Source organism: Festucalex cinctus, chromosome 1 (genome assembly GCF_051991245.1).
Source record: "Festucalex cinctus isolate MCC-2025b chromosome 1, RoL_Fcin_1.0, whole genome shotgun sequence".
In the NCBI taxonomy this organism is placed as follows: Eukaryota; Metazoa; Chordata; class Actinopteri; order Syngnathiformes; family Syngnathidae; genus Festucalex; species Festucalex cinctus.
In genome coordinates this window covers 59,139,324-59,162,431 of record NC_135411.1, presented here as the reverse complement: position 1 = coordinate 59,162,431, position 23,108 = coordinate 59,139,324, and the positions used below count along the sequence as shown (strand labels likewise).

The following is a 23,108-nucleotide window of genomic DNA, read 5'->3' as shown; positions in this document are numbered from 1 at the left end:
TCGAACATAGAATCTTCTGATCTGTAGTCAGACACGTTATCCATTGCGCCACAAGCCCCTCAAATGAAAGTGAGCTTCTGTAAGCCTTAGTGGAGGATTGTCATTGTCCCTCGAAGAGGGAAGGCTTTTCTAGCAATCGGCAGTAAAAACCTAAAGCAGAGTGCTGAGTCAACTGCCGTGACCCGGATTTGAACCAGGGTTGCTGCGACCACAACGCAGAGTACTAACCACTACACGATCACGGCTGCGCTGCTGTTTTCTTGTGGATAAAGTTGTCTATCACTGGCAGCTGCTGCTTCCACCAAGACCCAAATCGAAAACCAGGCTGCTGAACCAGGACTGCTGTGAAACTGTCAAATGAATGTCCTGGGCATAAAATTGTCCACCAGTGCTCCTTGAAACTGATACAATTCATAAATGTTGAACATCAATTCAGTGGAAATTAGGTTTTCGAATATCCTGGAGATAGCATCTATCTTTTCCCATTTTTGTAAGAATTCATGTGCAAAAGTCATGTGAAAACAAAGGTTGAACTATACAATGAAAAGTAAGAGTTGAGCGAGCCAGGAGTCGAACATAGAATCTTCTGATCTGTAGTCAGACACGTTATCCATTGCGCCACAAGCCCCTCAAATGAAAGTGAGCTTCTGTAAGCCTTAGTGGAGGATTGTCATTGTCCCTCGAAGAGGGAAGGCTTTTCTAGCAATCGGCAGTAAAAACCTAAAGCAGAGTGCTGAGTCAACTGCCGTGACCCTGATTTGAACCAGGGTTGCTGCGACCACAACGCAGAATACTAACCACTATACAATCACGGCTGCGCTTCTGCTTTCTTGTGGATAAAGTTGTCTATCCCTGTCAGCTGCTGCTTCCACCAAGACCCAAATCGAAAACCAGGCTGCTGAACCAGGACTGCTGTGAAACTGTCAAATGTCCTGGGCATAAAATCGTCCACCAGTGCTCCTTGAAACTGATACAATTCATAAATGTTGAAAATCAATTCAGTGGAAATTAGGTTTTCGAATATCCTGGAGATAGCATCTACCTTTTCCCATTTTTGTAAGAATTCATGTGCAAAAGTCAGGTGAAAACAAAGGTTGAACTATACAATGAAAAGTAAGAGTTGAGCTAGCCAGGAGCCGAACCTAGAATCTACTGATCCGTAGTCAGACGCGTTATCCATTGCGCCACAAGCCCCTCAAAGGAAAGTGAGCTTCTGTAAGCCTTAGTGGAGGATTGTCATTGTCCCTCGAACCGGGAAGGCTTTTCTATCAATCGGCAGTAAAAACCTAAAGCAGAGTGCTGAGTCATCTGCCGTGACCCAGATTTGAACAAGGGTTGCTGCGACCACAACGCAGAGTACTAACCACTACACGATCACGGCTGCGCTGCTGTTTTCTTGTGGATAAAGTTGTCTATCACTGGCAGCTGCTGCTTCCACCAAGACCCAAATCGAAAACCAGGCTGCTGAACCAGGACTGCTGTGAAACTGTCAAATGAATGTCCTGGGTATAAAATTGTCCACCAGTGCTCCTTGAAACTGATACAATTCATAAATGTTGAACATCAATTCAGTGGAAATTAGGTTTTCGAATATCCTGGAGATAGCATCTACCTTTTCCCATTTTTGTAAGAATTCATGTGCAAAAGTCATGTGAAAACAAAGGTTGAACTATACAATGAAAAGTAAGAGTTGAGCTAGCCAGGAGTCGAACCTAGAATCTTCTGATCCGTAGTCAGACGCGTTATCCATTGCGCCACAAGCCCCTCAAATGAAAGTGAGCTTCTGTAAGCCTTAGTGGAGGATTGTCATTGTCCCTCGAACGGGGAAGGCTTTTCTATCAATCGGCAGTAAAAACCTAAAGCAGAGTGCTGAGTCATCTGCCGTGACCCGGATTTGAACCAGGGTTGCTGCGACCACAACGCAGAGTACTAACCACTATACGATCACGGCTGCGCTTCTGCTTTCTTGTGGATGAAGTTGTCTATCACTGTCAGCTGCTGCTTCCACCAAGACCCAAATCGAAAACCAGGCTGCTGAACCAGGACTGCTGTGAAACTGTCTAATGAATGTCCTGGGCATAAAATTGTCCACCAGTGCTCCTTGAAACTGATACAATTCATAAATGTTGAACATCAATTCAGTGGAAATTAGGTTTTCGAATATCCTGGAGATAGCATCTACCTTTTCCCATTTTTGTAAGAATTCATGTGCAAAAGTCATGTGAAAACAAAGGTTGAACTATATAATGAAAAGTAAGAGTTGAGCTAGCCAGGAGTCGAACCTAGAATCTTCTGATCCGTAGTCAGACGCGTTATCCATTGCGCCACAAGCCCCTCAAAGGAAAGTGAGCTTCTGTAAGCCTTAGTGGAGGATTGTCATTGTCCCTCGAACCAGGAAGGCTTTTCTATCAATCGGCAGTAAAAACCTAAAGCAGAGTGCTGAGTCATCTGCCGTGACCCAGATTTGAACCAGGGTTGCTGCGACCACAACGCAGAGTACTAACCACTACACGATCACGGCTGCGCTGCTGTTTTCTTGTGGATAAAGTTGTCTATCACTGGCAGCTGCTGCTTCCACCAAGACCCAAATCGAAAACCAGGCTGCTGAACCAGGACTGCTGTGAAACTGTCAAATGAATGTCCTGGGCATAAAATTGTCCACCAGTGCTCCTTGAAACTGATACAATTCATAAATGTTGAACATCAATTCAGTGGAAATTAGGTTTTCGAATATCCTGGAGATAGCATCTATCTTTTCCCATTTTTGTAAGAATTCATGTGCAAAAGTCATGTGAAAACAAAGGTTGAACTATACAATGAAAAGTAAGAGTTGAGCGAGCCAGGAGTCGAACATAGAATCTTCTGATCTGTAGTCAGACACGTTATCCATTGCGCCACAAGCCCCTCAAATGAAAGTGAGCTTCTGTAAGCCTTAGTGGAGGATTGTCATTGTCCCTCGAAGAGGGAAGGCTTTTCTAGCAATCGGCAGTAAAAACCTAAAGCAGAGTGCTGAGTCAACTGCCGTGACCCGGATTTGAACCAGGGTTGCTGCGACCACAACGCAGAATACTAACCACTATACAATCACGGCTGCGCTTCTGCTTTCTTGTGGATAAAGTTGTCTATCCCTGTCAGCTGCTGCTTCCACCAAGACCCAAATCGAAAACCAGGCTGCTGAACCAGGACTGCTGTGAAACTGTCAAATGTCCTGGGCATAAAATCGTCCACCAGTGCTCCTTGAAACTGATACAATTCATAAATGTTGAAAATCAATTCAGTGGAAATTAGGTTTTCGAATATCCTGGAGATAGCATCTACCTTTTCCCATTTTTGTAAGAATTCATGTGCAAAAGTCAGGTGAAAACAAAGGTTGAACTATACAATGAAAAGTAAGAGTTGAGCTAGCCAGGAGCCGAACCTAGAATCTTCTGATCCGTAGTCAGACGCGTTATCCATTGCGCCACAAGCCCCTCAAAGGAAAGTGAGCTTCTGTAAGCCTTAGTGGAGGATTGTCATTGTCCCTCGAACCGGGAAGGCTTTTCTATCAATCGGCAGTAAAAACCTAAAGCAGAGTGCTGAGTCATCTGCCGTGACCCAGATTTGAACCAGGGTTGCTGCGACCACAACGCAGAGTACTAACCACTACACGATCACGGCTGCGCTGCTGTTTTCTTGTGGATAAAGTTGTCTATCACTGGCAGCTGCTGCTTCCACCAAGACCCAAATCGAAAACCAGGCTGCTGAACCAGGACTGCTGTGAAACTGTCAAATGAATGTCCTGGGTATAAAATTGTCCACCAGTGCTCCTTGAAACTGATACAATTCATAAATGTTGAACATCAATTCAGTGGAAATTAGGTTTTCGAATATCCTGGAGATAGCATCTACCTTTTCCCATTTTAGTAAGAGTTGAGCTAGCCAGGAGTCGAACCTAGAATCTTCTGATCCGTAGTCAGACGCGTTATCCATTGCGCCACAAGCCCCTCAAATGAAAGTGAGCTTCTGTAAGCCTTAGTGGAGGATTGTCATTGTCCCTCGAACGGGGAAGGCTTTTCTATCAATCGGCAGTAAAAACCTAAAGCAGAGTGCTGAGTCATCTGCCGTGACCCGGATTTGAACCAGGGTTGCTGCGACCACAACGCAGAGTACTAACCACTACACGATCACGGCTGCGCTGCTGTTTTCTTGTGGATAAAGTTGTCTATCACTGGCAGCTGCTGCTTCCACCAAGACCCAAATCGAAAACCAGGCTGCTGAACCAGGACTGCTGTGAAACTGTCAAATGAATGTCCTGGGCATAAAATTGTCCACCAGTGCTCCTTGAAACTGATACAATTCATAAATGTTGAACATCAATTCAGTGGAAATTAGGTTTTCGAATATCCTGGAGATAGCATCTATCTTTTCCCATTTTTGTAAGAATTCATGTGCAAAAGTCATGTGAAAACAAAGGTTGAACTATACAATGAAAAGTAAGAGTTGAGCGAGCCAGGAGTCGAACATAGAATCTTCTGATCTGTAGTCAGACACGTTATCCATTGCGCCACAAGCCCCTCAAATGAAAGTGAGCTTCTGTAAGCCTTAGTGGAGGATTGTCATTGTCCCTCGAAGAGGGAAGGCTTTTCTAGCAATCGGCAGTAAAAACCTAAAGCAGAGTGCTGAGTCAACTGCCGTGACCCGGATTTGAACCAGGGTTGCTGCGACCACAACGCAGAATACTAACCACTATACAATCACGGCTGCGCTTCTGCTTTCTTGTGGATAAAGTTGTCTATCCCTGTCAGCTGCTGCTTCCACCAAGACCCAAATCGAAAACCAGGCTGCTGAACCAGGACTGCTGTGAAACTGTCAAATGTCCTGGGCATAAAATCGTCCACCAGTGCTCCTTGAAACTGATACAATTCATAAATGTTGAAAATCAATTCAGTGGAAATTAGGTTTTCGAATATCCTGGAGATAGCATCTACCTTTTCCCATTTTTGTAAGAATTCATGTGCAAAAGTCAGGTGAAAACAAAGGTTGAACTATACAATGAAAAGTAAGAGTTGAGCTAGCCAGGAGCCGAACCTAGAATCTTCTGATCCGTAGTCAGACGCGTTAGCCATTGCGCCACAAGCCCCTCAAAGGAAAGCGAGCTTCTGTAAGCCTTAGTGGAGGATTGTCATTGTCCCTCGAACGGGGAAGGCTTTTCTATCAATCGGCAGTAAAAACCTAAAGCAGAGTGCTGAGTCATCTGCCGTGACCCAGATTTGAACCAGGGTTGCTGCGACCACAACGCAGAGTACTAACCACTACACGATCACGGCTGCGCTGCTGTTTTCTTGTGGATAAAGTTGTCTATCACTGGCAGCTGCTGCTTCCACCAAGACCCAAATCGAAAACCAGGCTGCTGAACCAGGACTGCTGTGAAACTGTCAAATGAATGTCCTGGGTATAAAATTGTCCACCAGTGCTCCTTGAAACTGATACAATTCATAAATGTTGAACATCAATTCAGTGGAAATTAGGTTTTCGAATATCCTGGAGATAGCATCTACCTTTTCCCATTTTTGTAAGAATTCATGTGCAAAAGTCATGTGAAAACAAAGGTTGAACTATACAATGAAAAGTAAGAGTTGAGCTAGCCAGGAGTCGAACCTAGAATCTTCTGATCCGTAGTCAGACGCGTTATCCATTGCGCCACAAGCCCCTCAAATGAAAGTGAGCTTCTGTAAGCCTTAGTGGAGGATTGTCATTGTCCCTCGAACGGGGAAGGCTTTTCTATCAATCGGCAGTAAAAACCTAAAGCAGAGTGCTGAGTCATCTGCCGTGACCCGGATTTGAACCAGGGTTGCTGCGACCACAACGCAGAGTACTAACCACTATACGATCACGGCTGCGCTTCTGCTTTCTTGTGGATGAAGTTGTCTATCACTGTCAGCTGCTGCTTCCACCAAGACCCAAATCGAAAACCAGGCTGCTGAACCAGGACTGCTGTGAAACTGTCTAATGAATGTCCTGGGCATAAAATTGTCCACCAGTGCTCCTTGAAACTGATACAATTCATAAATGTTGAACATCAATTCAGTGGAAATTAGGTTTTCGAATATCCTGGAGATAGCATCTACCTTTTCCCATTTTTGTAAGAATTCATGTGCAAAAGTCATGTGAAAACAAAGGTTGAACTATATAATGAAAAGTAAGAGTTGAGCTAGCCATTAGTCGAACCTAGAATCTTCTGATCCGTAGTCAGACGCGTTATCCATTGCGCCACAAGCCCCTCAAAGGAAAGTGAGCTTCTGTAAGCCTTAGTGGAGGATTGTCATTGTCCCTCGAACCAGGAAGGCTTTTCTATCAATCGGCAGTAAAAACCTAAAGCAGAGTGCTGAGTCATCTGCCGTGACCCAGATTTGAACCAGGGTTGCTGCGACCACAACGCAGAGTACTAACCACTACACGATCACGGCTGCGCTGCTGTTTTCTTGTGGATAAAGTTGTCTATCACTGGCAGCTGCTGCTTCCACCAAGACCCAAATCGAAAACCAGGCTGCTGAACCAGGACTGCTGTGAAACTGTCAAATGAATGTCCTGGGCATAAAATTGTCCACCAGTGCTCCTTGAAACTGATACAATTCATAAATGTTGAACATCAATTCAGTGGAAATTAGGTTTTCGAATATCCTGGAGATAGCATCTATCTTTTCCCATTTTTGTAAGAATTCATGTGCAAAAGTCATGTGAAAACAAAGGTTGAACTATACAATGAAAAGTAAGAGTTGAGCTAGCCATTAGTCGAACCTAGAATCTTCTGATCCGTAGTCAGACGCGTTATCCATTGCGCCACAAGCCCCTCAAAGGAAAGTGAGCTTCTGTAAGCCTTAGTGGAGGATTGTCATTGTCCCTCGAACCAGGAAGGCTTTTCTATCAATCGGCAGTAAAAACCTAAAGCAGAGTGCTGAGTCATCTGCCGTGACCCAGATTTGAACCAGGGTTGCTGCGACCACAACGCAGAGTACTAACCACTACACGATCACGGCTGCGCTGCTGTTTTCTTGTGGATAAAGTTGTCTATCACTGGCAGCTGCTGCTTCCACCAAGACCCAAATCGAAAACCAGGCTGCTGAACCAGGACTGCTGTGAAACTGTCAAATGAATGTCCTGGGCATAAAATTGTCCACCAGTGCTCCTTGAAACTGATACAATTCATAAATGTTGAACATCAATTCAGTGGAAATTAGGTTTTCGAATATCCTGGAGATAGCATCTATCTTTTCCCATTTTTGTAAGAATTCATGTGCAAAAGTCATGTGAAAACAAAGGTTGAACTATACAATGAAAAGTAAGAGTTGAGCAAGCCAGGAGTCGAACATAGAATCTTCTGATCTGTAGTCAGACACGTTATCCATTGCGCCACAAGCCCCTCAAATGAAATTGAGCTTCTGTAAGCCTTAGTGGAGGATTGTCATTGTCCCTCGAAGAGGGAAGGCTTTTCTAGCAATCGGCAGTAAAAACCTAAAGCAGAGTGCTGAGTCAACTGCCGTGACCCGGATTTGAACCAGGGTTGCTACGACCACAACGCAGAATACTAACCACTATACAATCACGGCTGCGCTTCTGCTTTCTTGTGGATAAAGTTGTCTATCCCTGTCAGCTGCTGCTTCCACCAAGACCCAAATCGAAAACCAGGCTGCTGAACCAGGACTGCTGTGAAACTGTCAAATGTCCTGGGCATAAAATCGTCCACCAGTGCTCCTTGAAACTGATACAATTCATAAATGTTGAAAATCAATTCAGTGGAAATTAGGTTTTCGAATATCCTGGAGATAGCATCTACCTTTTCCCATTTTTGTAAGAATTCATGTGCAAAAGTCAGGTGAAAACAAAGGTTGAACTATACAATGAAAAGTAAGAGTTGAGCTAGCCAGGAGCCGAACCTAGAATCTTCTGATCCGTAGTCAGACGCGTTATCCATTGCGCCACAAGCCCCTCAAAGGAAAGTGAGCTTCTGTAAGCCTTAGTGGAGGATTGTCATTGTCCCTCGAACCGGGAAGGCTTTTCTATCAATCGGCAGTAAAAACCTAAAGCAGAGTGCTGAGTCATCTGCCGTGACCCAGATTTGAACCAGGGTTGCTGCGACCACAACGCAGAGTACTAACCACTACACGATCACGGCTGCGCTGCTGTTTTCTTGTGGATAAAGTTGTCTATCACTGGCAGCTGCTGCTTCCACCAAGACCCAAATCGAAAACCAGGCTGCTGAACCAGGACTGCTGTGAAACTGTCAAATGAATGTCCTGGGTATAAAATTGTCCACCAGTGCTCCTTGAAACTGATACAATTCATAAATGTTGAACATCAATTCAGTGGAAATTAGGTTTTCGAATATCCTGGAGATAGCATCTACCTTTTCCCATTTTTGTAAGAATTCATGTGCAAAAGTCATGTGAAAACAAAGGTTGAACTATACAATGAAAAGTAAGAGTTGAGCTAGCCAGGAGTCGAACCTAGAATCTTCTGATCCGTAGTCAGACGCGTTATCCATTGCGCCACAAGCCCCTCAAATGAAAGTGAGCTTCTGTAAGCCTTAGTGGAGGATTGTCATTGTCCCTCGAACGGGGAAGGCTTTTCTATCAATCGGCAGTAAAAACCGAAAGCAGAGTGCTGAGTCATCTGCCGTGACCCGGATTTGAACCAGGGTTGCTGCGACCACAACGCAGAGTACTAACCACTATACGATCACGGCTGCGCTTCTGCTTTCTTGTGGATGAAGTTGTCTATCACTGTCAGCTGCTGCTTCCACCAAGACCCAAATCGAAAACCAGGCTGCTGAACCAGGACTGCTGTGAAACTGTCTAATGAATGTCCTGGGCATAAAATTGTCCACCAGTGCTCCTTGAAACTGATACAATTCATAAATGTTGAACATCAATTCAGTGGAAATTAGGTTTTCGAATATCCTGGAGATAGCATCTACCTTTTCCCATTTTTGTAAGAATTCATGTGCAAAAGTCATGTGAAAACAAAGGTTGAACTATATAATGAAAAGTAAGAGTTGAGCTAGCCAGGAGTCGAACCTAGAATCTTCTGATCCGTAGTCAGACGCGTTATCCATTGCGCCACAAGCCCCTCAAAGGAAAGTGAGCTTCTGTAAGCCTTAGTGGAGGATTGTCATTGTCCCTCGAACCAGGAAGGCTTTTCTATCAATCGGCAGTAAAAACCTAAAGCAGAGTGCTGAGTCATCTGCCGTGACCCAGATTTGAACCAGGGTTGCTGCGACCACAACGCAGAGTACTAACCACTACACGATCACGGCTGCGCTGCTGTTTTCTTGTGGATAAAGTTGTCTATCACTGGCAGCTGCTGCTTCCACCAAGACCCAAATCGAAAACCAGGCTGCTGAACCAGGACTGCTGTGAAACTGTCAAATGAATGTCCTGGGCATAAAATTGTCCACCAGTGCTCCTTGAAACTGATACAATTCATAAATGTTGAACATCAATTCAGTGGAAATTAGGTTTTCGAATATCCTGGAGATAGCATCTATCTTTTCCCATTTTTGTAAGAATTCATGTGCAAAAGTCATGTGAAAACAAAGGTTGAACTATACAATGAAAAGTAAGAGTTGAGCGAGCCAGGAGTCGAACATAGAATCTTCTGATCTGTAGTCAGACACGTTATCCATTGCGCCACAAGCCCCTCAAATGAAAGTGGGCTTCTGTAAGCCTTAGTGGAGGATTGTCATTGTCCCTCGAAGAGGGAAGGCTTTTCTAGCAATCGGCAGTAAAAACCTAAAGCAGAGTGCTGAGTCAACTGCCGTGACCCGGATTTGAACCAGGGTTGCTGCGACCACAACGCAGAATACTAACCACTATACAATCACGGCTGCGCTTCTGCTTTCTTGTGGATAAAGTTGTCTATCCCTGTCAGCTGCTGCTTCCACCAAGACCCAAATCGAAAACCAGGCTGCTGAACCAGGACTGCTGTGAAACTGTCAAATGTCCTGGGCATAAAATCGTCCACCAGTGCTCCTTGAAACTGATACAATTCATAAATGTTGAAAATCAATTCAGTGGAAATTAGGTTTTCGAATATCCTGGAGATAGCATCTACCTTTTCCCATTTTTGTAAGAATTCATGTGCAAAAGTCAGGTGAAAACAAAGGTTGAACTATACAATGAAAAGTAAGAGTTGAGCTAGCCAGGAGCCGAACCTAGAATCTTCTGATCCGTAGTCAGACGCGTTAGCCATTGCGCCACAAGCCCCTCAAAGGAAAGCGAGCTTCTGTAAGCCTTAGTGGAGGATTGTCATTGTCCCTCGAACGGGGAAGGCTTTTCTATCAATCGGCAGTAAAAACCTAAAGCAGAGTGCTGAGTCATCTGCCGTGACCCGGATTTGAACCAGGGTTGCTGCGACCACAACGCAGAGTACTAACCACTACACGATCACGGCTGCGCTGCTGTTTTCTTGTGGATAAAGTTGTCTATCACTGTCAGCTGCTGCTTCCACAAAGACCCAAATCGAAAACCAGGCTGCTGAACCAGGACTGCTGTGAAACTGTCAAATGAATGTCCTGGGTATAAAATTGTCCACCAGTGCTCCTTGAAACTGATACAATTCATAAATGTTGAACATCAATTCAGTGGAAATTAGGTTTTCGAATATCCTGGAGATAGCATCTATCTTTTCCCATTTTTGTAAGAATTCATGTGCAAAAGTCATGTGAAAACAAAGGTTGAACTATACAATGAAAAGTAAGAGTTGAGCGAGCCAGGAGTCGAACATAGAATCTTCTGATCTGTAGTCAGACACGTTATCCATTGCGCCACAAGCCCCTCAAACGAAAGTGAGCTTCTGTAAGCCTTAGTGGAGGATTGTCATTGTCCCTCGAAGAGGGAAGGCTTTTCTATCAATCGGCAGTAAAAACCTAAAGCAGAGTGCTGAGTCATCTGCCGTGACCCGGATTTGAACCAGGGTTGCTGCGACCACAACGCAGAATACTAACCACTATACAATCACGGCTGCGCTTCTGCTTTCTTGTGGATAAAGTTGTCTATCCCTGTCAGCTGCTGCTTCCACCAAGACCCAAATCGAAAACCAGGCTGCTGAACCAGGACTGCTGTGAAACTGTCAAATGTCCTGGGCATAAAATCGTCCACCAGTGCTCCTTGAAACTGATACAATTCATAAATGTTGAAAATCAATTCAGTGGAAATTAGGTTTTCGAATATCCTGGAGATAGCATCTACCTTTTCCCATTTTTGTAAGAATTCATGTGCAAAAGTCAGGTGAAAACAAAGGTTGAACTATACAATGAAAAGTAAGAGTTGAGCTAGCCAGGAGCCGAACCTAGAATCTTCTGATCCGTAATCAAACGCGTTATCCATTGCGCCACAAGCCCCTCAAAGGAAAGCGAGCTTCTGTAAGCCTTAGTGGAGGATTGTCATTGTCCCTCGAACAGGGAAGGCTTTTCTATCAATCGGCAGTAAAAACCTAAAGCAGAGTGCTGAGTCATCTGCCGTGACCCGGATTTGAACCAGGGTTGCTGCGACCACAACGCAGAGTACTAACCACTACACGATCACGGCTGCGCTGCTGTTTTCTTGTGGATAAAGTTGTCTATCACTGGCAGCTGCTGCTTCCACCAAGACCCAAATCGAAAACCAGGCTGCTGAACCAGGACTGCTGTGAAACTGTCAAATGAATGTCCTGGGTATAAAATTGTCCACCAGTGCTCCTTGAAACTGATACAATTCATAAATGTTGAACATCAATTCAGTGGAAATTAGGTTTTCGAATATCCTGGAGATAGCATCTACCTTTTCCCATTTTTGTAAGAATTCATGTGCAAAAGTCATGTGAAAACAAAGGTTGAACTATACAATGAAAAGTAAGAGTTGAGCTAGCCAGGAGTCGAACCTAGAATCTTCTGATCCGTAGTCAGACGCGTTATCCATTGCGCCACAAGCCCCTCAAATGAAAGTGAGCTTCTGTAAGCCTTAGTGGAGGATTGTCATTGTCCCTCGAACGGGGAAGGCTTTTCTATCAATCGGCAGTAAAAACCTAAAGCAGAGTGCTGAGTCATCTGCCGTGACCCGGATTTGAACCAGGGTTGCTGCGACCACAACGCAGAGTACTAACCACTATACGATCACGGCTGCGCTTCTGCTTTCTTGTGGATGAAGTTGTCTATCACTGTCAGCTGCTGCTTCCACCAAGACCCAAATCGAAAACCAGGCTGCTGAACCAGGACTGCTGTGAAACTGTCTAATGAATGTCCTGGGCATAAAATTGTCCACCAGTGCTCCTTGAAACTGATACAATTCATAAATGTTGAACATCAATTCAGTGGAAATTAGGTTTTCGAATATCCTGGAGATAGCATCTACCTTTTCCCATTTTTGTAAGAATTCATGTGCAAAAGTCATGTGAAAACAAAGGTTGAACTATATAATGAAAAGTAAGAGTTGAGCTAGCCAGGAGTCGAACCTAGAATCTTCTGATCCGTAGTCAGACGCGTTATCCATTGCGCCACAAGCCCCTCAAAGGAAAGTGAGCTTCTGTAAGCCTTAGTGGAGGATTGTCATTGTCCCTCGAACCAGGAAGGCTTTTCTATCAATCGGCAGTAAAAACCTAAAGCAGAGTGCTGAGTCATCTGCCGTGACCCAGATTTGAACCAGGGTTGCTGCGACCACAACGCAGAGTACTAACCACTACACGATCACGGCTGCGCTGCTGTTTTCTTGTGGATAAAGTTGTCTATCACTGGCAGCTGCTGCTTCCACCAAGACCCAAATCGAAAACCAGGCTGCTGAACCAGGACTGCTGTGAAACTGTCAAATGAATGTCCTGGGCATAAAATTGTCCACCAGTGCTCCTTGAAACTGATACAATTCATAAATGTTGAACATCAATTCAGTGGAAATTAGGTTTTCGAATATCCTGGAGATAGCATCTATCTTTTCCCATTTTTGTAAGAATTCATGTGCAAAAGTCATGTGAAAACAAAGGTTGAACTATACAATGAAAAGTAAGAGTTGAGCGAGCCAGGAGTCGAACATAGAATCTTCTGATCTGTAGTCAGACACGTTATCCATTGCGCCACAAGCCCCTCAAATGAAAGTGAGCTTCTGTAAGCCTTAGTGGAGGATTGTCATTGTCCCTCGAAGAGGGAAGGCTTTTCTAGCAATCGGCAGTAAAAACCTAAAGCAGAGTGCTGAGTCAACTGCCGTGACCCGGATTTGAACCAGGGTTGCTGCGACCACAACGCAGAATACTAACCACTATACAATCACGGCTGCGCTTCTGCTTTCTTGTGGATAAAGTTGTCTATCCCTGTCAGCTGCTGCTTCCACCAAGACCCAAATCGAAAACCAGGCTGCTGAACCAGGACTGCTGTGAAACTGTCAAATGTCCTGGGCATAAAATCGTCCACCAGTGCTCCTTGAAACTGATACAATTCATAAATGTTGAAAATCAATTCAGTGGAAATTAGGTTTTCGAATATCCTGGAGATAGCATCTACCTTTTCCCATTTTTGTAAGAATTCATGTGCAAAAGTCAGGTGAAAACAAAGGTTGAACTATACAATGAAAAGTAAGAGTTGAGCTAGCCAGGAGCCGAACCTAGAATCTTCTGATCCGTAGTCAGACGCGTTAGCCATTGCGCCACAAGCCCCTCAAAGGAAAGCGAGCTTCTGTAAGCCTTAGTGGAGGATTGTCATTGTCCCTCGAACGGGGAAGGCTTTTCTATCAATCGGCAGTAAAAACCTAAAGCAGAGTGCTGAGTCATCTGCCGTGACCCAGATTTGAACCAGGGTTGCTGCGACCACAACGCAGAGTACTAACCACTACACGATCACGGCTGCGCTGCTGTTTTCTTGTGGATAAAGTTGTCTATCACTGGCAGCTGCTGCTTCCACCAAGACCCAAATCGAAAACCAGGCTGCTGAACCAGGACTGCTGTGAAACTGTCAAATGAATGTCCTGGGTATAAAATTGTCCACCAGTGCTCCTTGAAACTGATACAATTCATAAATGTTGAACATCAATTCAGTGGAAATTAGGTTTTCGAATATCCTGGAGATAGCATCTACCTTTTCCCATTTTTGTAAGAATTCATGTGCAAAAGTCATGTGAAAACAAAGGTTGAACTATACAATGAAAAGTAAGAGTTGAGCTAGCCAGGAGTCGAACCTAGAATCTTCTGATCCGTAGTCAGACGCGTTATCCATTGCGCCACAAGCCCCTCAAATGAAAGTGAGCTTCTGTAAGCCTTAGTGGAGGATTGTCATTGTCCCTCGAACGGGGAAGGCTTTTCTATCAATCGGCAGTAAAAACCTAAAGCAGAGTGCTGAGTCATCTGCCGTGACCCGGATTTGAACCAGGGTTGCTGCGACCACAACGCAGAGTACTAACCACTATACGATCACGGCTGCGCTTCTGCTTTCTTGTGGATGAAGTTGTCTATCACTGTCAGCTGCTGCTTCCACCAAGACCCAAATCGAAAACCAGGCTGCTGAACCAGGACTGCTGTGAAACTGTCTAATGAATGTCCTGGGCATAAAATTGTCCACCAGTGCTCCTTGAAACTGATACAATTCATAAATGTTGAACATCAATTCAGTGGAAATTAGGTTTTCGAATATCCTGGAGATAGCATCTACCTTTTCCCATTTTTGTAAGAATTCATGTGCAAAAGTCATGTGAAAACAAAGGTTGAACTATATAATGAAAAGTAAGAGTTGAGCTAGCCATTAGTCGAACCTAGAATCTTCTGATCCGTAGTCAGACGCGTTATCCATTGCGCCACAAGCCCCTCAAAGGAAAGTGAGCTTCTGTAAGCCTTAGTGGAGGATTGTCATTGTCCCTCGAACCAGGAAGGCTTTTCTATCAATCGGCAGTAAAAACCTAAAGCAGAGTGCTGAGTCATCTGCCGTGACCCAGATTTGAACCAGGGTTGCTGCGACCACAACGCAGAGTACTAACCACTACACGATCACGGCTGCGCTGCTGTTTTCTTGTGGATAAAGTTGTCTATCACTGGCAGCTGCTGCTTCCACCAAGACCCAAATCGAAAACCAGGCTGCTGAACCAGGACTGCTGTGAAACTGTCAAATGAATGTCCTGGGCATAAAATTGTCCACCAGTGCTCCTTGAAACTGATACAATTCATAAATGTTGAACATCAATTCAGTGGAAATTAGGTTTTCGAATATCCTGGAGATAGCATCTATCTTTTCCCATTTTTGTAAGAATTCATGTGCAAAAGTCATGTGAAAACAAAGGTTGAACTATACAATGAAAAGTAAGAGTTGAGCGAGCCAGGAGTCGAACATAGAATCTTCTGATCTGTAGTCAGACACGTTATCCATTGCGCCACAAGCCCCTCAAATGAAAGTGAGCTTCTGTAAGCCTTAGTGGAGGATTGTCATTGTCCCTCGAAGAGGGAAGGCTTTTCTAGCAATCGGCAGTAAAAACCTAAAGCAGAGTGCTGAGTCAACTGCCGTGACCCGGATTTGAACCAGGGTTGCTGCGACCACAACGCAGAATACTAACCACTATACAATCACGGCTGCGCTTCTGCTTTCTTGTGGATAAAGTTGTCTATCCCTGTCAGCTGCTGCTTCCACCAAGACCCAAATCGAAAACCAGGCTGCTGAACCAGGACTGCTGTGAAACTGTCAAATGTCCTGGGCATAAAATCGTCCACCAGTGCTCCTTGAAACTGATACAATTCATAAATGTTGAAAATCAATTCAGTGGAAATTAGGTTTTCGAATATCCTGGAGATAGCATCTACCTTTTCCCATTTTTGTAAGAATTCATGTGCAAAAGTCAGGTGAAAACAAAGGTTGAACTATACAATGAAAAGTAAGAGTTGAGCTAGCCAGGAGCCGAACCTAGAATCTTCTGATCCGTAGTCAGACGCGTTAGCCATTGCGCCACAAGCCCCTCAAAGGAAAGCGAGCTTCTGTAAGCCTTAGTGGAGGATTGTCATTGTCCCTCGAACGGGGAAGGCTTTTCTATCAATCGGCAGTAAAAACCTAAAGCAGAGTGCTGAGTCATCTGCCGTGACCCGGATTTGAACCAGGGTTGCTGCGACCACAACGCAGAGTACTAACCACTACACGATCACGGCTGCGCTGCTGTTTTCTTGTGGATAAAGTTGTCTATCACTGTCAGCTGCTGCTTCCACAAAGACCCAAATCGAAAACCAGGCTGCTGAACCAGGACTGCTGTGAAACTGTCAAATGAATGTCCTGGGTATAAAATTGTCCACCAGTGCTCCTTGAAACTGATACAATTCATAAATGTTGAACATCAATTCAGTGGAAATTAGGTTTTCGAATATCCTGGAGATAGCATCTATCTTTTCCCATTTTTGTAAGAATTCATGTGCAAAAGTCATGTGAAAACAAAGGTTGAACTATACAATGAAAAGTAAGAGTTGAGCGAGCCAGGAGTCGAACATAGAATCTTCTGATCTGTAGTCAGACACGTTATCCATTGCGCCACAAGCCCCTCAAACGAAAGTGAGCTTCTGTAAGCCTTAGTGGAGGATTGTCATTGTCCCTCGAAGAGGGAAGGCTTTTCTATCAATCGGCAGTAAAAACCTAAAGCAGAGTGCTGAGTCATCTGCCGTGACCCGGATTTGAACCAGGGTTGCTGCGACCACAACGCAGAATACTAACCACTATACAATCACGGCTGCGCTTCTGCTTTCTTGTGGATAAAGTTGTCTATCCCTGTCAGCTGCTGCTTCCACCAAGACCCAAATCGAAAACCAGGCTGCTGAACCAGGACTGCTGTGAAACTGTCAAATGTCCTGGGCATAAAATCGTCCACCAGTGCTCCTTGAAACTGATACAATTCATAAATGTTGAAAATCAATTCAGTGGAAATTAGGTTTTCGAATATCCTGGAGATAGCATCTACCTTTTCCCATTTTTGTAAGAATTCATGTGCAAAAGTCAGGTGAAAACAAAGGTTGAACTATACAATGAAAAGTAAGAGTTGAGCTAGCCAGGAGCCGAACCTAGAATCTTCTGATCCGTAATCAAACGCGTTATCCATTGCGCCACAAGCCCCTCAAAGGAAAGCGAGCTTCTGTAAGCCTTAGTGGAGGATTGTCATTGTCCCTCGAACAGGGAAGGCTTTTCTATCAATCGGCAGTAAAAACCTAAAGCAGAGTGCTGAGTCATCTGCCGTGACCCGGATTTGAACCAGGGTTGCTGCGACCACAACGCAGAGTACTAACCACTACACGATCACGGCTGCGCTGCTGTTTTCTTGTGGATAAAGTTGTCTATCACTGTCAGCTGCTGCTTCCACAAAGACCCAAATCGAAAACCAGGCTGCTGAACCAGGACTGCTGTGAAACTGTCAAATGAATGTCCTGGGTATAAAATTGTCCACCAGTGCTCCTTGAAACTGATACAATTCATAAATGTTGAACATCAATTCAGTGGAAATTAGGTTTTCGAATATCCTGGAGATAGCATCTACCTTTTCCCATTTTTGTAAGAATTCATGTGCAAAAGTCATGTGAAAACAAAGGTTGAACTATACAATGAAAAGTAAGAGTTGAGCTAGCCAGGAGTCGAACCTAGAATCTTCTGATCCGTAGTCAGACGCGTTATCCATTGCGCCACAAGCCCCTCAAATGAAAGTGAGCTTCTGTAAGCCTTAGTGGAGGATTGTCATTGTCCCTCGAACGGGGAAGGCTTTTCTATCAATCGGCAGTAAAAACCTAAAGCAGAGTGCTGAGTCATCTGCCGTGACCCGGATTTGAACCAGGGTTGCTGCGACCACAACGCAGAGTACTAACCACTATACGATCACGGCTGCGCTTCTGCTTTCTTGTGGATGAAGTTGTCTATCACTGTCAGCTGCTGCTTCCACCAAGACCCAAATCGAAAACCAGGCTGCTGAACCAGGACTGCTGTGAAACTGTCTAATGAATGTCCTGGGCATAAAATTGTCCACCAGTGCTCCTTGAAACTGATACAATTCATAAATGTTGAACATCAATTCAGTGGAAATTAGGTTTTCGAATATCCTGGAGATAGCATCTACCTTTTCCCATTTTTGTAAGAATTCATGTGCAAAAGTCATGTGAAAACAAAGGTTGAACTATATAATGAAAAGTAAGAGTTGAGCTAGCCAGGAGTCGAACCTAGAAACTTCTGATCCGTAGTCAGACGCTTTATCCATTGCGCCACAAGCCCCTCAAAGGAAAGTGAGCTTCTGTAAGCCTTAGTGGAGGATTGTCATTGTCCCTCGAACGGGGAAGGCTTTTCTATCAATCGGCAGTAAAAACCTAAAGCAGAGTGCTGAGTCATCTGCCGTGACCCGGATTTGAACCAGGGTTGCTGCGACCACAACGCAGAGTACTAACCACAACACGATCACGGCTGCGCTGCTGTTTTCTTGTGGATAAAGTTGTCTATCACTGGCAGCTGCTGCTTCCACCAAGACCCAAATCGAAAACCAGGCTGCTGAACCAGGACTGCTGTGAAACTGTCAAATGAATGTCCTGGGCATAAAATTGTCCACCAGTGCTCCTTGAAACTGATACAATTCATAAATGTTGAACATCAATTCAGTGGAAATTAGGTTTTCGAATATCCTGGAGATAGCATCTATCTTTTCCCATTTTTGTAAGAATTCATGTGCAAATGTCATGTGAAAACAAAGGTTGAACTATACAATGAAAAGTAAGAGTTGAGCGAGCCAGGAGTCGAACATAGAATCTTCTGATCTGTAGTCAGACACGTTATCCATTGCGCCACAAGCCCCTCAAATGAAAGTGAGCTTCTGTAAGCCTTAGTGGAGGATTGTCATTGTCCCTCGAAGAGGGAAGGCTTTTCTAGCAATCGGCAGTAAAAACCTAAAGCAGAGTGCTGAGTCAACTGCCGTGACCCGGATTTGAACCAGGGTTGCTGCGACCACAACGCAGAATACTAACCACTATACAATCACGGCTGCGCTTCTGCTTTCTTGTGGATAAAGTTGTCTATCCCTGTCAGCTGCTGCTTCCACCAAGACCCAAATCGAAAACCAGGCTGCTGAACCAGGACTGCTGTGAAACTGTCAAATGTCCTGGGCATAAAATCGTCCACCAGTGCTCCTTGAAACTGATACAATTCATAAATGTTGAAAATCAATTCAGTGGAAATTAGGTTTTCGAATATCCTGGAGATAGCATCTACCTTTTCCCATTTTTGTAAGAATTCATGTGCAAAAGTCAGGTGAAAACAAAGGTTGAACTATACAATGAAAAGTAAGAGTTGAGCTAGCCAGGAGCCGAACCTAGAATCTTCTGATCCGTAGTCAGACGCGTTAGCCATTGCGCCACAAGCCCCTCAAAGGAAAGCGAGCTTCTGTAAGCCTTAGTGGAGGATTGTCATTGTCCCTCGAACGGGGAAGGCTTTTCTATCAATCGGCAGTAAAAACCTAAAGCAGAGTGCTGAGTCATCTGCCGTGACCCGGATTTGAACCAGGGTTGCTGCGACCACAACGCAGAGTACTAACCACTACACGATCACGGCTGCGCTGCTGTTTTCTTGTGGATAAAGTTGTCTATCACTGTCAGCTGCTGCTTCCACAAAGACCCAAATCGAAAACCAGGCTGCTGAACCAGGACTGCTGTGAAACTGTCAAATGAATGTCCTGGGTATAAAATTGTCCACCAGTGCTCCTTGAAACTGATACAATTCATAAATGTTGAACATCAATTCAGTGGAAATTAGGTTTTCGAATATCCTGGAGATAGCATCTATCTTTTCCCATTTTTGTAAGAATTCATGTGCAAAAGTCATGTGAAAACAAAGGTTGAACTATACAATGAAAAGTAAGAGTTGAGCGAGCCAGGAGTCGAACCTAGAATCTTCTGATCTGTAGTCAGACACGTTATCCATTGCGCCACAAGCCCCTCAAATGAAAGTGAGCTTCTGTAAGCCTTAGTGGAGGATTGTCATTGTCCCTCGAACGGGGAAGGCTTTTCTATCAATCGGCAGTAAAAACCTAAAGCAGAGTGCTTAGTCATCTGCCGTGACCCGGATTTGAACCAGGGTTGCTGCGACCACAACGCAGAGTACTAACCACTATACGATCACGGCTGCGCTTCTGCTTTCTTGTGGATGAAGTTGTCTATCACTGTCAGCTGCTGCTTCCACCAAGGCCCAAATCGAAAACCAGGCTGCTGAACCAGGACTGCTGTGAAACTGTCTAATGAATGTCCTGGGCATAAAATTGTCCACCAGTGCTCCTTGAAACTGATACAATTCATAAATGTTGAACATCAATTCAGTGGAAATTAGGTTTTCGAATATCCTGGAGATAGCATCTACCTTTTCCCATTTTTGTAAGAATTCATGTGCAAAAGTCATGTGAAAACAAAGGTTGAACTATATAATGAAAAGTAAGAGTTGAGCTAGCCAGTAGTCGAACCTAGAATCTTCTGATCCGTAGTCAGACGCGTTATCCATTGCGCCACAAGCCCCTCAAAGGAAAGTGAGCTTCTGTAAGCCTTAGTGGAGGATTGTCATTGTCCCTCGAACCGGGAAGGCTTTTCTATCAATCGGCAGTAAAAACCTAAAGCAGAGTGCTGAGTCATCTGCCGTGACCCAGATTTGAACCAGGGTTGCTGCGACCACAACGCAGAGTACTAACCACTACACGATCACGGCTGCGCTGCTGTTTTCTTGTGGATAAAGTTGTCTATCACTGGCAGCTGCTGCTTCCACCAAGACCCAAATCGAAAACCAGGCTGCTGAACCAGGACTGCTGTGAAACTGTCAAATGAATGTCCTGGGTATAAAATTGTCCACCAGTGCTCCTTGAAACTGATACAATTCATAAATGTTGAACATCAATTCAGTGGAAATTAGGTTTTCGAATATCCTGGAGATAGCATCTACCTTTTCCCATTTTTGTAAGAATTCATGTGCAAAAGTCATGTGAAAACAAAGGTTGAACTATACAATGAAAAGTAAGAGTTGAGCTAGCCAGGAGTCGAACCTAGAATCTTCTGATCCGTAGTCAGACGCGTTATCCATTGCGCCACAAGCCCCTCAAATGAAAGTGAGCTTCTGTAAGCCTTAGTGGAGGATTGTCATTGTCCCTCGAACGGGGAAGGCTTTTCTATCAATCGGCAGTAAAAACCTAAAGCAGAGTGCTGAGTCATCTGCCGTGACCCGGATTTGAACCAGGGTTGCTGCGACCACAACGCAGAGTACTAACCACTATACGATCACGGCTGCGCTTCTGCTTTCTTGTGGATGAAGTTGTCTATCACTGTCAGCTGCTGCTTCCACCAAGACCCAAATCGAAAACCAGGCTGCTGAACCAGGACTGCTGTGAAACTGTCTAATGAATGTCCTGGGCATAAAATTGTCCACCAGTGCTCCTTGAAACTGATACAATTCATAAATGTTGAACATCAATTCAGTGGAAATTAGGTTTTCGAATATCCTGGAGATAGCATCTACCTTTTCCCATTTTTGTAAGAATTCATGTGCAAAAGTCATGTGAAAACAAAGGTTGAACTATATAATGAAAAGTAAGAGTTGAGCTAGCCAGGAGTCGAACCTAGAAACTTCTGATCCGTAGTCAGACGCGTTATCCATTGCGCCACAAGCCCCTCAAAGGAAAGTGAGCTTCTGTAAGCCTTAGTGGAGGATTGTCATTGTCCCTCGAACGGGGAAGGCTTTTCTATCAATCGGCAGTAAAAACCTAAAGCAGAGTGCTGAGTCATCTGCCGTGACCCGGATTTGAACCAGGGTTGCTGCGACCACAACGCAGAGTACTAACCACAACACGATCACGGCTGCGCTGCTGTTTTCTTGTGGATAAAGTTGTCTATCACTGGCAGCTGCTGCTTCCACCAAGACCCAAATCGAAAACCAGGCTGCTGAACCAGGACTGCTGTGAAACTGTCAAATGAATGTCCTGGGCATAAAATTGTCCACCAGTGCTCCTTGAAACTGATACAATTCATAAATGTTGAACATCAATTCAGTGGAAATTAGGTTTTCGAATATCCTGGAGATAGCATCTATCTTTTCCCATTTTTGTAAGAATTCATGTGCAAAAGTCATGTGAAAACAAAGGTTGAACTATACAATGAAAAGTAAGAGTTGAGCGAGCCAGGAGTCGAACATAGAATCTTCTGATCTGTAGTCAGACACGTTATCCATTGCGCCACAAGCCCCTCAAATGAAAGTGAGCTTCTGTAAGCCTTAGTGGAGGATTGTCATTGTCCCTCGAAGAGGGAAGGCTTTTCTAGCAATCGGCAGTAAAAACCTAAAGCAGAGTGCTGAGTCAACTGCCGTGACCCGGATTTGAACCAGGGTTGCTGCGACCACAACGCAGAATACTAACCACTATACAATCACGGCTGCGCTTCTGCTTTCTTGTGGATAAAGTTGTCTATCCCTGTCAGCTGCTGCTTCCACCAAGACCCAAATCGAAAACCAGGCTGCTGAACCAGGACTGCTGTGAAACTGTCAAATGTCCTGGGCATAAAATCGTCCACCAGTGCTCCTTGAAACTGATACAATTCATAAATGTTGAAAATCAATTCAGTGGAAATTAGGTTTTCGAATATCCTGGAGATAGCATCTACCTTTTCCCATTTTTGTAAGAATTCATGTGCAAAAGTCAGGTGAAAACAAAGGTTGAACTATACAATGAAAAGTAAGATTTGAGCTAGCCAGGAGCCGAACCTAGAATCTTCTGATCCGTAGTCAGACGCGTTAGCCATTGCGCCACAAGCCCCTCAAAGGAAAGCGAGCTTCTGTAAGCCTTAGTGGAGGATTGTCATTGTCCCTCGAACGGGGAAGGCTTTTCTATCAATCGGCAGTAAAAACCTATAACAGAGTGCTGAGTCATCTGCCGTGACCCGGATTTGAACCAGGGTTGCTGCGACCACAACGCAGAGTACTAACCACTACACGATCACGGCTGCGCTGCTGTTTTCTTGTGGATAAAGTTGTCTATCACTGTCAGCTGCTGCTTCCACAAAGACCCAAATCGAAAACCAGGCTGCTGAACCAGGACTGCTGTGAAACTGTCAAATGAATGTCCTGGGTATAAAATTGTCCACCAGTGCTCCTTGAAACTGATACA

At 44.5% G+C, this 23,108-nt stretch overlaps 37 non-coding genes across 37 annotated transcripts; all 37 read right to left on the bottom strand.

Moving 5' to 3' along the window:
- Positions 1–173: 173 nt before the first annotated feature.
- On the bottom strand, positions 174–245 carry trnah-gug (transfer RNA histidin (anticodon GUG)). The gene has a single exon. It is a non-coding gene; the product is annotated as a tRNA-His (tRNA).
- A 1,446-nt stretch (positions 246–1,691) lies between these two features.
- trnar-acg (transfer RNA arginine (anticodon ACG)) lies at positions 1,692–1,764 on the bottom strand. The gene has a single exon. It is a non-coding gene; the product is annotated as a tRNA-Arg (tRNA).
- Positions 1,765–1,879: 115 nt separating this feature from the next.
- Positions 1,880–1,951, bottom strand: trnah-gug (transfer RNA histidin (anticodon GUG)). Its single transcript has one exon. It is a non-coding gene; the product is annotated as a tRNA-His (tRNA).
- Positions 1,952–2,261: 310 nt separating this feature from the next.
- Positions 2,262–2,334, bottom strand: trnar-acg (transfer RNA arginine (anticodon ACG)). The gene has a single exon. It is a non-coding gene; the product is annotated as a tRNA-Arg (tRNA).
- A 685-nt stretch (positions 2,335–3,019) lies between these two features.
- On the bottom strand, positions 3,020–3,091 carry trnah-gug (transfer RNA histidin (anticodon GUG)). The gene has a single exon. It is a non-coding gene; the product is annotated as a tRNA-His (tRNA).
- Positions 3,092–3,910: 819 nt separating this feature from the next.
- Positions 3,911–3,983, bottom strand: trnar-acg (transfer RNA arginine (anticodon ACG)). The gene has a single exon. It is a non-coding gene; the product is annotated as a tRNA-Arg (tRNA).
- A 115-nt stretch (positions 3,984–4,098) lies between these two features.
- On the bottom strand, positions 4,099–4,170 carry trnah-gug (transfer RNA histidin (anticodon GUG)). The gene has a single exon. It is a non-coding gene; the product is annotated as a tRNA-His (tRNA).
- A 498-nt stretch (positions 4,171–4,668) lies between these two features.
- Positions 4,669–4,740, bottom strand: trnah-gug (transfer RNA histidin (anticodon GUG)). The gene has a single exon. It is a non-coding gene; the product is annotated as a tRNA-His (tRNA).
- Positions 4,741–5,616: 876 nt separating this feature from the next.
- Positions 5,617–5,689, bottom strand: trnar-acg (transfer RNA arginine (anticodon ACG)). Its single transcript has one exon. It is a non-coding gene; the product is annotated as a tRNA-Arg (tRNA).
- Positions 5,690–5,804: 115 nt separating this feature from the next.
- trnah-gug (transfer RNA histidin (anticodon GUG)) lies at positions 5,805–5,876 on the bottom strand. The gene has a single exon. It is a non-coding gene; the product is annotated as a tRNA-His (tRNA).
- Positions 5,877–8,462: 2,586 nt separating this feature from the next.
- trnar-acg (transfer RNA arginine (anticodon ACG)) lies at positions 8,463–8,535 on the bottom strand. Its single transcript has one exon. It is a non-coding gene; the product is annotated as a tRNA-Arg (tRNA).
- Positions 8,536–8,650: 115 nt separating this feature from the next.
- Positions 8,651–8,722, bottom strand: trnah-gug (transfer RNA histidin (anticodon GUG)). The gene has a single exon. It is a non-coding gene; the product is annotated as a tRNA-His (tRNA).
- A 310-nt stretch (positions 8,723–9,032) lies between these two features.
- Positions 9,033–9,105, bottom strand: trnar-acg (transfer RNA arginine (anticodon ACG)). Its single transcript has one exon. It is a non-coding gene; the product is annotated as a tRNA-Arg (tRNA).
- Positions 9,106–9,790: 685 nt separating this feature from the next.
- Positions 9,791–9,862, bottom strand: trnah-gug (transfer RNA histidin (anticodon GUG)). Its single transcript has one exon. It is a non-coding gene; the product is annotated as a tRNA-His (tRNA).
- A 494-nt stretch (positions 9,863–10,356) lies between these two features.
- On the bottom strand, positions 10,357–10,428 carry trnah-gug (transfer RNA histidin (anticodon GUG)). Its single transcript has one exon. It is a non-coding gene; the product is annotated as a tRNA-His (tRNA).
- A 498-nt stretch (positions 10,429–10,926) lies between these two features.
- Positions 10,927–10,998, bottom strand: trnah-gug (transfer RNA histidin (anticodon GUG)). Its single transcript has one exon. It is a non-coding gene; the product is annotated as a tRNA-His (tRNA).
- Positions 10,999–11,492: 494 nt separating this feature from the next.
- On the bottom strand, positions 11,493–11,564 carry trnah-gug (transfer RNA histidin (anticodon GUG)). Its single transcript has one exon. It is a non-coding gene; the product is annotated as a tRNA-His (tRNA).
- Positions 11,565–11,874: 310 nt separating this feature from the next.
- Positions 11,875–11,947, bottom strand: trnar-acg (transfer RNA arginine (anticodon ACG)). The gene has a single exon. It is a non-coding gene; the product is annotated as a tRNA-Arg (tRNA).
- A 115-nt stretch (positions 11,948–12,062) lies between these two features.
- On the bottom strand, positions 12,063–12,134 carry trnah-gug (transfer RNA histidin (anticodon GUG)). Its single transcript has one exon. It is a non-coding gene; the product is annotated as a tRNA-His (tRNA).
- Positions 12,135–12,444: 310 nt separating this feature from the next.
- Positions 12,445–12,517, bottom strand: trnar-acg (transfer RNA arginine (anticodon ACG)). The gene has a single exon. It is a non-coding gene; the product is annotated as a tRNA-Arg (tRNA).
- Positions 12,518–13,202: 685 nt separating this feature from the next.
- Positions 13,203–13,274, bottom strand: trnah-gug (transfer RNA histidin (anticodon GUG)). The gene has a single exon. It is a non-coding gene; the product is annotated as a tRNA-His (tRNA).
- Positions 13,275–14,150: 876 nt separating this feature from the next.
- trnar-acg (transfer RNA arginine (anticodon ACG)) lies at positions 14,151–14,223 on the bottom strand. The gene has a single exon. It is a non-coding gene; the product is annotated as a tRNA-Arg (tRNA).
- A 115-nt stretch (positions 14,224–14,338) lies between these two features.
- trnah-gug (transfer RNA histidin (anticodon GUG)) lies at positions 14,339–14,410 on the bottom strand. Its single transcript has one exon. It is a non-coding gene; the product is annotated as a tRNA-His (tRNA).
- A 1,068-nt stretch (positions 14,411–15,478) lies between these two features.
- On the bottom strand, positions 15,479–15,550 carry trnah-gug (transfer RNA histidin (anticodon GUG)). The gene has a single exon. It is a non-coding gene; the product is annotated as a tRNA-His (tRNA).
- A 494-nt stretch (positions 15,551–16,044) lies between these two features.
- Positions 16,045–16,116, bottom strand: trnah-gug (transfer RNA histidin (anticodon GUG)). The gene has a single exon. It is a non-coding gene; the product is annotated as a tRNA-His (tRNA).
- Positions 16,117–16,614: 498 nt separating this feature from the next.
- On the bottom strand, positions 16,615–16,686 carry trnah-gug (transfer RNA histidin (anticodon GUG)). The gene has a single exon. It is a non-coding gene; the product is annotated as a tRNA-His (tRNA).
- Positions 16,687–17,180: 494 nt separating this feature from the next.
- trnah-gug (transfer RNA histidin (anticodon GUG)) lies at positions 17,181–17,252 on the bottom strand. The gene has a single exon. It is a non-coding gene; the product is annotated as a tRNA-His (tRNA).
- A 310-nt stretch (positions 17,253–17,562) lies between these two features.
- On the bottom strand, positions 17,563–17,635 carry trnar-acg (transfer RNA arginine (anticodon ACG)). Its single transcript has one exon. It is a non-coding gene; the product is annotated as a tRNA-Arg (tRNA).
- Positions 17,636–17,750: 115 nt separating this feature from the next.
- Positions 17,751–17,822, bottom strand: trnah-gug (transfer RNA histidin (anticodon GUG)). Its single transcript has one exon. It is a non-coding gene; the product is annotated as a tRNA-His (tRNA).
- Positions 17,823–18,890: 1,068 nt separating this feature from the next.
- Positions 18,891–18,962, bottom strand: trnah-gug (transfer RNA histidin (anticodon GUG)). Its single transcript has one exon. It is a non-coding gene; the product is annotated as a tRNA-His (tRNA).
- A 494-nt stretch (positions 18,963–19,456) lies between these two features.
- On the bottom strand, positions 19,457–19,528 carry trnah-gug (transfer RNA histidin (anticodon GUG)). The gene has a single exon. It is a non-coding gene; the product is annotated as a tRNA-His (tRNA).
- A 498-nt stretch (positions 19,529–20,026) lies between these two features.
- trnah-gug (transfer RNA histidin (anticodon GUG)) lies at positions 20,027–20,098 on the bottom strand. The gene has a single exon. It is a non-coding gene; the product is annotated as a tRNA-His (tRNA).
- An 880-nt stretch (positions 20,099–20,978) lies between these two features.
- trnar-acg (transfer RNA arginine (anticodon ACG)) lies at positions 20,979–21,051 on the bottom strand. The gene has a single exon. It is a non-coding gene; the product is annotated as a tRNA-Arg (tRNA).
- A 115-nt stretch (positions 21,052–21,166) lies between these two features.
- trnah-gug (transfer RNA histidin (anticodon GUG)) lies at positions 21,167–21,238 on the bottom strand. The gene has a single exon. It is a non-coding gene; the product is annotated as a tRNA-His (tRNA).
- A 310-nt stretch (positions 21,239–21,548) lies between these two features.
- On the bottom strand, positions 21,549–21,621 carry trnar-acg (transfer RNA arginine (anticodon ACG)). Its single transcript has one exon. It is a non-coding gene; the product is annotated as a tRNA-Arg (tRNA).
- A 685-nt stretch (positions 21,622–22,306) lies between these two features.
- trnah-gug (transfer RNA histidin (anticodon GUG)) lies at positions 22,307–22,378 on the bottom strand. Its single transcript has one exon. It is a non-coding gene; the product is annotated as a tRNA-His (tRNA).
- A 494-nt stretch (positions 22,379–22,872) lies between these two features.
- On the bottom strand, positions 22,873–22,944 carry trnah-gug (transfer RNA histidin (anticodon GUG)). The gene has a single exon. It is a non-coding gene; the product is annotated as a tRNA-His (tRNA).
- Positions 22,945–23,108: the final 164 nt, after the last annotated feature.